Raw genomic sequence first — 13,570 nt, forward strand, 5'->3', positions numbered from 1 at the left:
TGGGGAGTGGCAGGGCCTGGATCTCTGATGTCCTGATACAGAAGTGAGTAATACTCGGTATCTGCCCACCTGGAGCTCATAGACTCGGGTGACTGGGTAGGCACAGGAACCTGGGCTCCAGAGGGGGCTGCCTGGTCTTTCCAGTTCAAGATTTCTGCTAGGCAGCCAAGCCAGGGGGCGGAACAGGCAGGCAGGTGGACCTTGGGTCCTGTGATGCCCAAGCTGGGTGTACTTAACCAGAGTCGCTGGGAGGCATTTGAGGTACGTGCTGTGCCTAGAATTCCTCAGCTTTCCAAGCGCCCCCTTACCCTCTCTTTCCGATTCTGTCCTCGTAATCTCACTGGGGGAGTGAATTCCTCCAAAAACACCCCCTTTCCTGCAGGTGGAGCCAATTAAGCCAAGCAAGGCTCTACCTTTAATTACTGTTGCCCTCATTTGCATCTGACTGCCCTCATTATAGTGCTATTAGCAGAGTGCAGGGGTCCTCCTGCTGGCCCATCAGGAGTGGTGCATGCACAGTTGCGGGGCCTTTCTTCAGTGGTCTTTGCTGCCTTCTGAGCAAAATGAAGGATTTGGAGTAGACAGCAAGCAGGCAGACACCCTGGGCCAGAAGCAGCCTGCGGAGGTCATCATGGCTTGCCTTACATTGTTGTTCAACAATAAGGTTGTTGAAAAACAATTTGTGTTTTCTTTCTCCTTATTAAAAACCCCAAATTATATTCATTGTAGAAAATTAAAGAAGATAGACACAAGAGAAAAAGGAGAAAATAAAATAGCATTTATAAACCCTCCAGCACTGTTAGTATTTTGGAATATATTTTTCCAGGTAGGTACAGCACTTGGCCACAGTCTTGGGAGAAGCATTCTCTGCCTGAAGGGCTTCGTGACCCCTCCCCTGACCCTTTACTTGACCCATGGACTTTTTATGGGCTCAGAAGAAATCTGATGGCACAAAAAGCAATAAATCATTGGTAGGGAGTTCGGGAACAATCAGATGATGGTACAATGTGAGTGTACATAACATCAAGCACCTGTCAGCAGCCAGCCACACGTGTGTCCAAGATGACAAGAAGTCGGGTTTGATGGGCATGCAAGCTGGCCACTGTCTTGTCTCCTCCTTCATGTCTTCCTATGGAAGGCAAGACAGCATTTATTATGCAGCCTGTACTGGGAAGCCTTATAGCATGAAGACTTAGACCGTGGGTGTTGACCCAGAAAGTTCTAGCTCTGTCCTTTGCTAGCAGTGTGACATTCGCCACATTGCCTGCCCATGTGCCCTCCCCGCCTCACCCACCCCTACATCTCATTTTGGATCATTTCTAGTGCTGAGTCTTCAAGTTCACTCATATTCTCTTCTGCAGTTTGCTCACGACCTTTCATGAGGCCACCCTAGCTGCAAGGGATGCTGGGAAACATAGTGTCTTTGTTTTCCACCTAGGTGGCCAAGCACCTGGTAAAAATTACTGATTTTCTTGCTAAAGAAGAAAAGAATGGGTATTAGGGGACACCTGCTGAGTTTCTTTTGTTTTTGTTTTGAGACAGGCTCTCACTCCATTGCCCAGGCTGGAGTGCAGTGGTGTGATCATGGCTTACCTCAGCCTTGACTTCCCAGGCTCAGGTGATTCTCCCATCTCAGCCTCTGTAGTAGCTGGGAGTATAGCATGCCTGGATAATTTTTTGTATTTTTTTTGTAGAGACAAGGTCTCATGATGTTGCCCATGCTGGTCTTGAACTCCTGGGCTTGAGCAATCCTCCTGCCTTGGCCTCCCAAAGTTCTGGGATTATAGGTGTGAGTCACCATGCCCAGCCCCCAACACCTGCTGTTTCTGCCACAGTTGTTTGTTAGCAGCTACTGTGCTTTTGATGAGCCATCTGGGAGGAGGTTCTGGCTTTGCTAGAGATACAGTGATGGTGTCAGTTCAGTGGAGACATGTGAAATATGGTCTCTACTTGATACTTTGAAACCTACAGGTGGTAGTATGTCTAACACCTGTAGGCAGGTAGTACAGTAGTGTATCTACCACCTGTAGTATGTCTGCCATCCATAGGTGAGGCAGTGACTCATCCCTGTTTGGGTGAAACAGAGGTGATCCTTCTCTTAATGTTTCAGCAGTAAGGTGGCCAGCTGCTTTTAGTCCCGTGCTTATTTTCCCTGTAAATCTAGGGTGCTCTTGGAGCATGAAGGATTGGATTTACCATGGGCATATGTGCTATTTATCTGCTATTGATCAATGCCAAGTGAATTTCATTCAACTGGAATTCAGACCTAGGTCTAAATCTTGGCTTCATGCTCAATTGTCATGTCATTTGGGGATGGCATAAACTCAGCCCCATCCTCCACCTGTAAAATGTGGATGGTAACTGCCCAGCTTACTGAACAGTGGATCCAGGCTTGTGAGTGTAAGTTTTAAACTACTCTTACTGTATAATTCTGGTCCTCACTGGGAGAGAATAAATTTTTTCTTGGTTTCCCATGACTTGTTATCACTTTTCTCACCTTTTGGGGACAATTTTTAGATGGAGAGTTCCAATTATGACAGTTGACATCCAATTAAATATGAATTATGGAAGGCTCTATTATTTCCAATGATAAAAAAATTGTTGGGATATATTACAGAGAATTGATTTCAGTGAAAGTAGACACCAGAGCTTGTACTTCATATGTTGGTTTTTTACATAATTTAATACTTTATTAGAATTTTTAAAATGAGGCCGGGCGTGGTGGCTCACGCCTGTAATCCCAGCACTTTAGGAGGCCAAGGTGGGCAGATCACGAGGTCAGGATATCGAGACCATCCTGGCTAACACGGTGAAAACCCGTCTCTACTAAAAATACAAAAAATTAGCCGGGGATGGTTGCAGGCGCCTGTAGTCTCAGCCACTTGGGAGGCTGAGGCAGGAGAATGGCCTGAACCCAGGAGGCGGAGCTTACAGTGAGCCGAGATCACGCCACTGCACTCCAGCCTGGGCAACAGAGCGAGACTCCGCCTCAAAAAAAAAAAAAAAAGAAAAAAGAATTTAAAAAATGAGAAATGTATGCCCTTTATAACAAGTCTAGCAACGCAGAAGTATGTAAAGAAGTTAATCTCTCCCAATGCTACCCTTTTTAGATCACCAGAGGTAATCACACAAATCTGTACTCCACAAACAAATGTATATTTGTTCTATTTCTTTTCCAAAAATGGAATTACAGTCTATATCAGGAGTTGGGAAACCACAGCCCGTGGGTATGCCACCTTTATAAATAAGGTTTTATTGGATCATGGCCATATTCATTCATTATTTCCATCTCTGCTTTTGAGCTACAACACAAGAGTTGAATAGTTCTTGCAGAGACCTGTGGCCTGCAAACCCCAAAATATTTACCATCTGGCCCGTTGAAGAAAATGGGTGCTGATCCCTGGTCGACCTTGTCTTTTTCAGGTAAGAGTGTATCACTGAACACTCAGGAATTTTCCTCCTGATCAACAGATGTATAACTAAATCATTAATATCTGCATATTAGAGTTTATCGTGTGGCTATGCTATAGTTTTTCAAATCATTTCCTCATAGATGGAATTTAGGTTGTTTCCAGGTTTTTGCTACTACAAAGAAGATTGTAGTAAGCTGTGTCCTTATGTCCTGGGGCCTTTTGGCAGGAAAGAGGTACAGAAGTGCTGTTGCTGATTCAAAGTGTGGGTGCAGCGTCCATCATTCGGTTTGAAAACAACATGTGATATCGTCAGGTGTCATCTCTGATCTACATCCTCATTTTTTTTTTTTTTTTGATCTAACATATTTTGTAAAAGTAGTTTTCAGTCCTTTTTGACTGTGGCCCACAGTAAGAAATACTCTTTTAAGCATACACATATGTGTATATAGTCATTGAGACACAACCTTCTGGGAACAATACTTAACCTTTATTTCATGCAGAACGTTCTCATGTGTTATATCCTGTTCTACTCTGTTTTAACAAACGTCAGTTGTGACTTACTGATTATTTTCACTGCCTTGCTAATGAGACACAACCTGTAGTGTGAAGGCTGTTGTTGTGTAGACATTGGTAATATTCTGGAATGCCATGATGTACTTGTTTGATGTTCTCTTCTGTTTGTGAAGGCCATTCTTCCCTTTTTGTCTTCCTTATTGAATGTATAAACACGTTTTTTCTTATTGAAAATTCCTGCGTATTTTAACACATAATGTCTTTCTAATTGCAAAGTGATACCCAGACCAGTTTCCTTTGGAAATGGGGGTTGTCCTTTGGTTTTCATGTTTCACTGAAAAGAGTGGATTGGGGGCTTTTCTACCACCATGCAGTATAGACACACCTCTTGGCCAGGCCACCTCATAGGTGATTTGTCCTCTCTTGGGTCTGGCTCAGTCTCTCCTACATTGATCCTGATACCCCTCACTCCACAGCCTCCCAGCACACATGCATGCACACATGCATGCACACACACATACACACACACACCCCACCACTACCTATCCTGGCCTCAACTGTCTCTGTGTCCCTGACTGAGTGTTTGGCTTTGTGGGCTTTGGTCCAGACCAGCCTTGGAAACTGATTCTGCTATTACTCCAGAGTCTCTTGAGGCCTGCAGCCTTATTTTAGTAAGAGGAACCCCCACCCCACCGCCATCACGCTGTGAGTTGAAGGTAACAAGGATGTGTGTTATTTCACAGCACTAAGAAGGTTGGGGTGCAGGTGTGGCTGGATCCAGGTGCTCAAACAGTTTAGCAGGAAGATGCATCACTTTGTGTGTTGGTTCTGCTTCCAGTGTAGGCTTGGTTCATTTTCAGGCAGGTTTTCTTTGCTGGAGGGAGGGAGGGAGAGCAACATGTTTACAGGCACAGAAGCCCTGGGAGGTTAGGGGCCTGCATAGGACCTACAGTGGCAGGAGGAAGAGGTGAGAGATGAACTAGAGAGACAGGCAGGGATCAAGCAGGAGGACTCTGCGTGACCTGCTATGAGGCTGGGATTTTATCCTCAGGCCAGGGGGACCTGATGAAAAATCAAAAGACTGAAGTGACCTGAGCCAATTTGCATGTTTCTTCCCCTCTCGTGCTGACCTGCCCCGTGTATTGTGTTGTTTCTGTGCACATCAGAAACTGGATTCTGCCTTTAAAGGGATGGTTACTTTTAGGCACCTAAAATATTTTTCTTTTCTTTTCTTTTTTTTTTTTAATTTCTGACATTGTTTGAATTTAATGATTCATATTACGAATTATTCATGAAAATGATCTTTTAAGCTTCTTATAATAGCTGAAATTATCCTTCATTAGATGCTGACAGTTCCTGTGATGGGTGTAATTATAAAAACATATTCTTGGGCTGGCTATATTCTGCAGTGTTAAAATTACGCAAATGAGCAAGGGATAAGAATAGCAGCTGAGTAGGATGGTCAGGTTTTATGGGAGAAGGGGGGTTGTAGCGCTGCACATTTTCTAAAAATGAATAAATATGTGCTGTACACATTAAGTACGTCTTTATTACAGTCTGCCTCGATGCTCACCCTCTCTTCATTGGCAGGGGAGCAAATTAATTTTAGCGCCCTGAATTGTTTGTAGTTCTTGCCCATATATGAATCGTATGATGAAGTTTTTTTTTTTTTTTTTTTTTTTCCTTCTTCATTCCACTCAGCATTTTCTGCAAGGCACACGTAGTAATCTCTGGTACTTCTGAAGAATGGCAAACTTGGCGCTGGTACGCAGCAGGCTGAGTGGGGAGGGGAGAAATTGGAGGGTGGGGGCAGAAAGCTGGGGGTCACTGTCTAGGTCATTGAGCTTGGGAAATCAGGCCCTCATCTTGTTCCTGTCCAAAGGATGACCAGATGGGCCAGGTGTGGTGGCTTAGGACCGTAATCCCAGCACTTAGGGAGGCTGAGGTGGGTGGATTACCTCAGGTCAGGAGTTTGAGACCAGCCTGGCCAGCATGGTAAAACCCAATCTCTACTAAAAATACAAAATTAGCTGGGCATGGTGGCACCCATCTGTAATTGAAGCTACTTGGGAGGCTGAGGCAGGAGAATCACTTGAACCCGGGAGGTGGAGGTTGCAGTGAGCCAAGATGGCGCCACTGCACTCCAGCCTGGGCGACAGAGCAAGACTGTCTCAAAAATGAATAAACAAAAAAAGGATGACCGGATGGGATATTCATGGCTTATAGTGACCAGCAACTTGGGTTTAACTTTGGTGGCTTTGTGGGGAAGTATTGGGAAGGGAAGGACTGAACGTTCATCACATTTGCTGGAAAATCGTGGCACCCGGAGCCCCGCGTGTCTTGGTCCTGTCTGCCTGCTCTCCAGCGTGTGTGTTGAAAATGCCCCGACTGCCTCTTGCCCGCGTAATCCCATGCTTCCTCGGGGGCACTAAGGAACCCCCGAGAGAGGGGCTGGTTATTCCAGGGCACTGTCACTGACCGTGCCATCTCATTTCAACTCACCAGCAGTGACAACCGAGGGAGCTCTCCTTTCTCGCTGCCTTTGAACTGGACCTTTCCACTTGAGGTAGAGAGGATGATAAAGAATAAAGGCTAAAATTTAAGCAGTGCTAACTCCATGCGGGGCACTGTTTTAAGACCTGTACATGGACTCATTGAATCGTCACATAATCCTACATAGGTAGGTGCCGTTATCATCTTCATTCTGCAAATGCAGAAACACAGAGAGCTTAAGCCACTTGCCCAAGGTCCCCGAGCAAATTAGGAAACAGAAACAAGCCTGGTAAATTTACATTGATTGCTGACAGGGGTGCGGGGATGAGGGTGGGTTGGAGGGGGTTGTGTACTGGTTGAAATGGTTGATCTGCCCATTGAAACATTCTCAAACAAGCGGGCTTGAAGTTGATGTCAGCCCATCCTCTAAGCCTCTCCTTTCCTTGTTACCTCTTCCACAGTGGACACGCGTTCTTTTCATCAGGGAAAAAGACCACTTGATACAAGACGACCACCAGCTTGTGTGTTTAAGTCAAAGGGACCTTCAACTGGGGCAGCTTCCCGCTGGGCTTCTGGTGCAGCCAGGAAGAAGAGTGGGGCTGGCTATTTCATATCTGGGTGAAGCTTCACGGTTTGCAGAGTGCTGTCTTTTTTCTTTGAGACGGAGTCTCACTCTGTCACTCGGACTGGAGTGTAATGGCGCCATCTTGGCTGCCTGCAACTTCTGCCTCCCGGGTTCAAGTGATTCTTCTGCCTGAGCCTCCTGAGTAGCTGGGGCTACAGGAACCCACCAGCATGCCTGGCTAATTTTGTATTTTTAGTAGAGATGAGGTTTTGCTGTGCTGGCCAGTCTGGTCTCAAACTTCCGACCTCAGGTGATGCGCCCACGTCAGCCTCCCAAAGTGCTAGGATTACAGGCGTGAGCCGCCACGCCCAGCCTGCAGAGTGCTCTTTTCTTTTGGATCCTTTGACAGCCCTTTGAGGCCACAGGTGTAGATATTATTCTCACTTTAAAAGTGGCTAAGCTGAGGCTCAGCGCAGGGCTCTGCACCTCGCAAGTGGCGGAGTGGGAAACTGAGTTAGGTCTTTGGATTCTAAATTTGGGACTCTGGCTCTTGCCTCCTTTTGACACTAGTAATCTGAAGTGCCTTTCCTCATTGTGAGTTGTGGTTATGAGTAGGGTTTCTGGAGTCAGACCATGTAACGGTGAACCCCAGTGCTACCACTCAGCAGCTCTGTGATGCTGGGCAAGTTACACACCCTCCCTGGACCTCAGTTTATTATGTGTAAAATCAAGATTGTACTAGTATTAGGCTGGGCATAGTGGCTCACACCTGTAATCCCAGAACTTTGGGAGGCTGAGGCTGGAGGATTACCTGAGGCCAGGAGTTCGAGACAAGTGTGGCCAACATGGCAAAACCCTGTCTCTACTAAAAATACAAAACTTAGGTCAGGCACGGTGGCTCACGCCTGTAATCCCAGCACTTTGGGAGGCTGAGGTGGGGTGGATCACCTGAAGTCAGGAGTTTGAGGCCAGCCTGGCCAACGTGGTAAAACCCTATCTCTACCAAAAATACAAAAATTAGCTGTGCATGGGGGCGTGTGCACCTGTAGTCCCAGCTACTCGGGAGGCTGAGGCAGGAGAATCGCTTGAACCCAGGAGATGGAGGTTGCAGTGAGCCAGGATGGCGCCATTGCACTCCAGCCTGGGCGACAAGAGAAGAAAAAAATTCAAGTGAGAGCCACGTGTACTTGATTGAATTGAAACCTGTTCACTGTGCTGCTACTTTGCCCTGTGGGTGGGCTCATCACTTCTGCGTGTGATGAGACCTAGAGGGGACCTCTTCATCTGTCATCATGGTCGCTGCCATGTATTGAGTGCTTACTTTTTGCCAGGCTGTTGGCAAGCCTTTCATGGCCAGCAGCTCATGGAATCCGTACCACAGTACTTTATGATACGATCTCATCGTTCCCCTGTTTAACATGTGAAGAAACATAGTCTCAGAGGGATTCAGCAGCTCATTGAAGGCCGTGTGGATAACGGAGGCGAGAGCTCAGGTGGGTGCCCAGGTGTCCTCACTCCAGAGCCACGGCTTCTACGTCTTGCCCGGGAAAGTGGCCTTGCGTGTGGTTGCCTTCCTCCCCTAGCCAGCATGCAGTTGGTATTGGAGAGCTGGGTGAGACTCTTTTTCCTCTTGTTTCTTTCTCAGCATGTCAAATAGTACTCTCCTTGAGTAGTAGGTTATTGGGGCACCTGGCATCAGCCTTCAAGAGTCGAGTAGACATGGCAAATTCTACATCTCCCTTGCTCCCTGCATTCTTCCCTCTCCTTTCTTCTTTCCTTCTTCCTTTTCTCTTCTTCCTCCCTCCCTACTTCTTTCTCTCTCCCTCCCTCTCCTTATTGCTTTCTCTGACACCTGTTTATAGAGGTCCTACCACGGGCCAGGCCCCAGTGGATGCTGTGAGGCAGACCTTAGACATGGTCATTCTCCCAGGGGCTCCCAGCCTGGAGAGGATGGAGCAGTGACCACACCACAGGACGCGTTTCCTAACATGGTGCTGAGAACATCCAGGTGCAGCTGGAGCACTGCGTGGAGCTCCTTGTTCTAGATCAAGGAAGGGTTCTTGGAGAAAGTGACATTTGATCAGAGGGTTGAAGGTTGAGTTTGAGTTCTTCAGGTCAAAACAGGGAGGTGAGATGGCCAGTGCTCACTGAAGAATTCTAAAGAGCCTACATTTGCAAAAGCAGGGAGTATTGTTGAATCTTTATCAGTGGATCTTTGCCTAGGCAAAGGGTTTGTTTGTTTGGATAGTAAGCAGGCACAAAACCAGATAGTCCACCAAGACGAACCTGATGGAGTCCCAGCTCTGTGTCCTTTTGCACGTGTTTATAGTACGTCGAGAATGAGCCCAGGCAAACGTGACAGAGTTCTAGGAGCAGGATCAGTTCTCATGAACTGTGGATTCAGATCTGTGGCTGTACATAGGGCCAGCTCAAAACCACACCTGGGCATTCTCCCCTCAAAGGGTGAAGACTCTTGGCTTCATAGATGTTCTGCTCTGTTTCAGGAAGGGTGGGATAGTCGATAACCTTGCAAACCAGCCTGTGGATCTTGACTTCCTCTTACTTCAGTCAAAAATCTTTCTAACAAACTGTTAGAAATAATAACTGTTTGTTATTCTAACAAACAGCGTCTTTGGTATTGATTAATATTGATTAATATCAGTATCAATGATACTATTATCAATGCCTTTTATATTATCTTTTGATCAGAGATAAAGACAGGTGAAGCCTTAATGAATCTACCTTTAAGAGACCTCTTTGTTACTTGGCTCTGGATGTATCATAAACTTTACAGAAGGCATCTGATACGGTTTGGCTGTGTCCCTCCCCCAAATCTCATCTTGAATTATAACTCCCACAGTTCCCACATGTCATGGGAGGAACCCGGTGAGGTAATTGAATCATGGGAGCGCGTCTTTCCCATGCTGTTCTCATGATAGTGAATAAGTGTCATGAGATCTGATGGCTTTAAAAACGGGAGTTTTCCTGCACAAGCTGTCTTTGATGGCTGCTATCCATGGAAGATATGATTTGCTCCTCCTTCCTCCATGATTGTGAGGCCTCCCCAGCCATGTGGAACTGAAAGTCCATTAAACCTCTTTCTTTTGTAAGTTGCCCAGTCTTGGGTATGTCTTTATCAGCAGTGTGAAAACAGACTAATACAGCATCTGGGTCAGCTCAGGTACAAGTTGTAAGGTAGAGGCAGCTTGGAAAGTTAAAGGCCTTTCCCACATTGCATGAAGATTTGAGGAGCTGATGTAGGGATTTGACCAGATCTCAGCAAAGCCCAGACAAGTCTTGTTCTTCCTTATGTGTTAAAAAATGTATTGACTTTCTAGCATCCAGCCCACATTGACTTGGCCTCCCTCAATGTAGTTAACTCCACAATAATACACTAGAGTTAATGAAGAGGCTCTCCTGCCTTTTAACTAACCCCAGTTAGACAGATGAAGCAATTGAGTTCTGTGTTTTACACTGGGAAACTAGCCAGCATCCAGCCCTCATCCTCCGGCATTCTAGCAAGGGGCAAATTCATACAAGGTACTAAAGCCCTCGCATACAAATGACTTCTCTGTTGTTCCACTCTTTCCTAACAATTAATCCTAGTGATGATTAATCTTTTCACACTTACATTATCTGAAGAACAGTCTTGTTCGACATTCTGGAGATCTGAAAAGTGCTGTATGTGTTTAATGTTAATAGGCAACCACTAGAAAGGTGCAGAATAAATTGAATTAATATCGTCTGGGAGTTTGGGATGTCGTAACCAGCAGAGGCCCAAAAATGAAGTGGATGCTGGCAGAAAGCATGAATCACCTCCCTGCAACAGGAGAATGTTCTCATGATTTTTTAATGACCCCCTGAAAATGAATGTGCACTATTAAGGTAAACTGTTTAAAAATTAAGGCTTTTGTAATTCTGTGAGTTTAAAAGGAGGAGAGAGAGGGAAAGAGAATCTGTAGACTGTATGGTTGATAGGAGGCAGCTTGTGGAGCTGAAGGGGTCTGTGTGGAACCCCAGGTTCTCTGCTTATTCTAGAAAGAGGGCTTGGGTTTCCAGGGAAGCTGAAGGGCATGGACTGAGCCTTAGGTGGTTTTTTTGTTGGTTTGTTTGTTTTTTTGAGACAGAGTCTCGCTCTGTCACCCAGGCTAGAGTACAGTGGTGCCATCTCGGCTCACTGCAACCTCTGCCTCCTGGTTTCAAACACTTCTCCTGCCTCAGTCTCCCGAATAGCCAGGATTACATGTGTGTGTCATCATACCCAGCTAATTTTTTTTTTTTTTTTGTATTTTTAGTAGAGACGGGGTTTCACTGTATTGGCCAGGCTGGTCTCAAACTCCTGACCTCAGGTGATCTGCCCACCTTAGCCTCCCAAAGTTCTGGGATTACAGGCATGAGCCACCATGCCCCACCGAGCCTTCATGTTTTGTTGGGATTTATGTAACGCGTCCGCTGGCTAGCTGATTCCATCTGCAGGCGGCAGGGTCTGGCTACCATCCTTAATTCAGACCTGATTTGAATCTGTCTTTGAAAGGGAAATTTGGACTTGGCCAATGCTCAGATAAATTGGGATTATGGGCTAGAACTGTGGTGAAGTGTAGGATGAGGCTGCAAACTCCCTGTTGGTGCTTTTGTACAAGCCAGCATTGCTGTTGTAATGCAGTGCATCTGGGGATCTGGTGGGTTGGGGTGCTGCTTTTCTGAGGACATAGCACCAGCTCCTCCTTTCACCCCATCGTACTTCCCTTGTCATCCCACAGAGCTGAATGTTCCGATCATGACCCTGTGGTTAGGATCAGCCCTGTTAAGTGCATTTCTCACCTTCGCATTTTCCTAACTTCTTCACTTGAACCCGTTCCCCCACCCAAATGATCTGTACCTCAGTGACAACGTGGAGCAGCTCCACGGAAGATGGATGACACACACTTGCGATGTTGCTCATGTTTTATGGTTAACTTCCTGGAATTCTTCACAGTTCTTTTCATAGCAGTTGAAGGCTGAAAGACACACAGAAATGACCAACTCAATTCTGTCAACATTTGCTGAGTGTCCTTTTTCTGTGTCAGGCCCTGGGAGCTGGATCTTATCTTATACAAGTCTATGGGGGGAAAATAAGTTCTCTAGATTCTTGCTATTCAAAATGAGGTCTCTGAGGCTGGGCGCAGTGGCTCATGCCTGTAATCCCAGCACTTTGGCAGGCCGAGGCAGGCAGATCACCTGAGGTCAGGAGTTCAAGACCAGCCTAGCCAACATGGCAAAACCCAGTCTCTACTATAAATACAAAAAGTAGCCAGGCGTGGTGGCTCATGCTTGTAATCCCAGCTACTCGGGAGGCTGAGGCAGGAGAATTGCTTAAACCCAGGTGGCGGAGGTTGCAGTGAGCTCAGATCCAGCCAGTGCACTCCAGCCTGGGCAACAGAGCGAGACTCCATCTGGGGAAAACAATAAAACAAAAAAAAACTCTGGACCAGCAACAGTGGCCTTGTCACCTGAGAGCATGTTAGAGAGGCAGGATTTTGCTGGACTGGCCCATGCCTATAATCTCAGCACTTCCAGAGGCTGAGGTAGGAGGATCACTTCAGCCCAGGAGCTCAAGACCAGACTGGGCAACACAGTGAGACCCTGTCAGGAAAAGAAAAAAGAAAAGCAGAATGTCAGGCCCCACCCCAGACCTTACAGTCTCAGAGTCTGCACTTTGACAGGGCCCCCAGCTGAGCTGTAGACACATTAGTGTTAGAGGCACTGAGATGTTCTCAGTCTCTATAGAGAGATGGAGGACAGATATTGACACGATACTGCTATTCTCCCTTCTACACCCATGGCAGGCATCATTAATCAAACAGGATACTTTCCCCCCGTGATCCCTGTCTAAACTTCCGACGCTTTCTCAGCACAGTGTTATAGATGGCCACTTCCAGTGGGTCCGAGTAGGCACTCAAGGTCAGGTTCAGCTGCTTTACCTCGCCTCTAGCACAGTCCATGACAGCAGCAGCATCCTCTCTCTACCTCCGCTCTGGCCCCTCTTCCCTGTTCTTCACAACTCAGAGTTTTTCTTTTAAAAATACAAATATGCTCTGGATATTTTCCTGCTTAAAACCCTTCAGTGACTTCCCATTGCAATTAAAATGAAACCCAGATGCCTTACCATGATTTGCAAGACCCTGCCTGACTTGGCCCTGCCCATCTTTCCAACCCTGTCTGGTGCGCCGCTCCCCACCCTATGCTATTCTCTGCCTGTATCACCTCATTTCAGTTCCCGGAACATGCCGTGCTTTTCCCACCTCAGGGCTGGGCAGACCTAAGTCTGTCTCTTGAGTCTCCCCACTGTCCACGTGAAAAAGCTAGGGGCACAGAGGCTTGATCTGCCTGAGGCCACGTGGCGAGTCAAGAGCCAGAGGGACTTCCTTGCAAAGCTGGAGATGCAGGGCAGGCTGCCTCCCCGCAGTGACCACACGAGGGAGCCTCCACTGAGTCTTCTGACTCCTGCTACTCTCCTTAAGTAAGTGTCTAGAATGCACTTTTCTCCCCCACTCCCAAATGCCTTGCAGGGCTAGCTTGCCCTCATTCCTTCGCCCAGACCTTGGAT

The 13,570-nt window shown here is 46.7% G+C and overlaps 1 protein-coding gene and 2 long non-coding RNA genes across 30 annotated transcripts in view; 2 read left to right on the forward strand and 1 right to left on the reverse strand.

Annotated features, from left to right (window-relative positions):
• The window catches only part of SNX29 (sorting nexin 29), a 657,788-nt gene that overhangs the window by 229,800 nt on the left and 414,418 nt on the right, over nt 1-13,570 (forward strand). Inside the window, exon 15 of one of the 28 annotated variants that reach the window (XR_013412450.1) lies at nt 12,392-12,630. The exons of 26 other annotated variants lie outside the window; for them this stretch is intronic. The gene's annotated coding sequence lies outside the window, so the exon portion shown is untranslated. Of the gene's footprint in view, nt 1-12,381; nt 12,631-13,570 lie in introns of those variants that run through there. One more of the 28 variants, XR_013412448.1, reaches the window with a different exon arrangement.
• On the reverse strand, nt 927-5,818 carry LOC144338398 (uncharacterized). Its single transcript, XR_013412478.1, has 2 exons — nt 2,949-5,818; nt 927-1,543 (listed from the first exon to the last, which is right to left on the reverse strand). It is a non-coding gene; the product is annotated as an uncharacterized LOC144338398 (long non-coding RNA).
• LOC144338394 (uncharacterized) lies at nt 5,582-12,630 on the forward strand. The gene is made up of 3 exons (XR_013412474.1): nt 5,582-5,853; nt 7,313-7,878; nt 12,150-12,630. It is a non-coding gene; the product is annotated as an uncharacterized LOC144338394 (long non-coding RNA).

The sequence above is a fragment of the Macaca mulatta genome, chromosome 20, assembly GCF_049350105.2.
Source record: "Macaca mulatta isolate MMU2019108-1 chromosome 20, T2T-MMU8v2.0, whole genome shotgun sequence".
NCBI lineage: Eukaryota > Metazoa > Chordata > Mammalia > Primates > Cercopithecidae > Macaca > Macaca mulatta.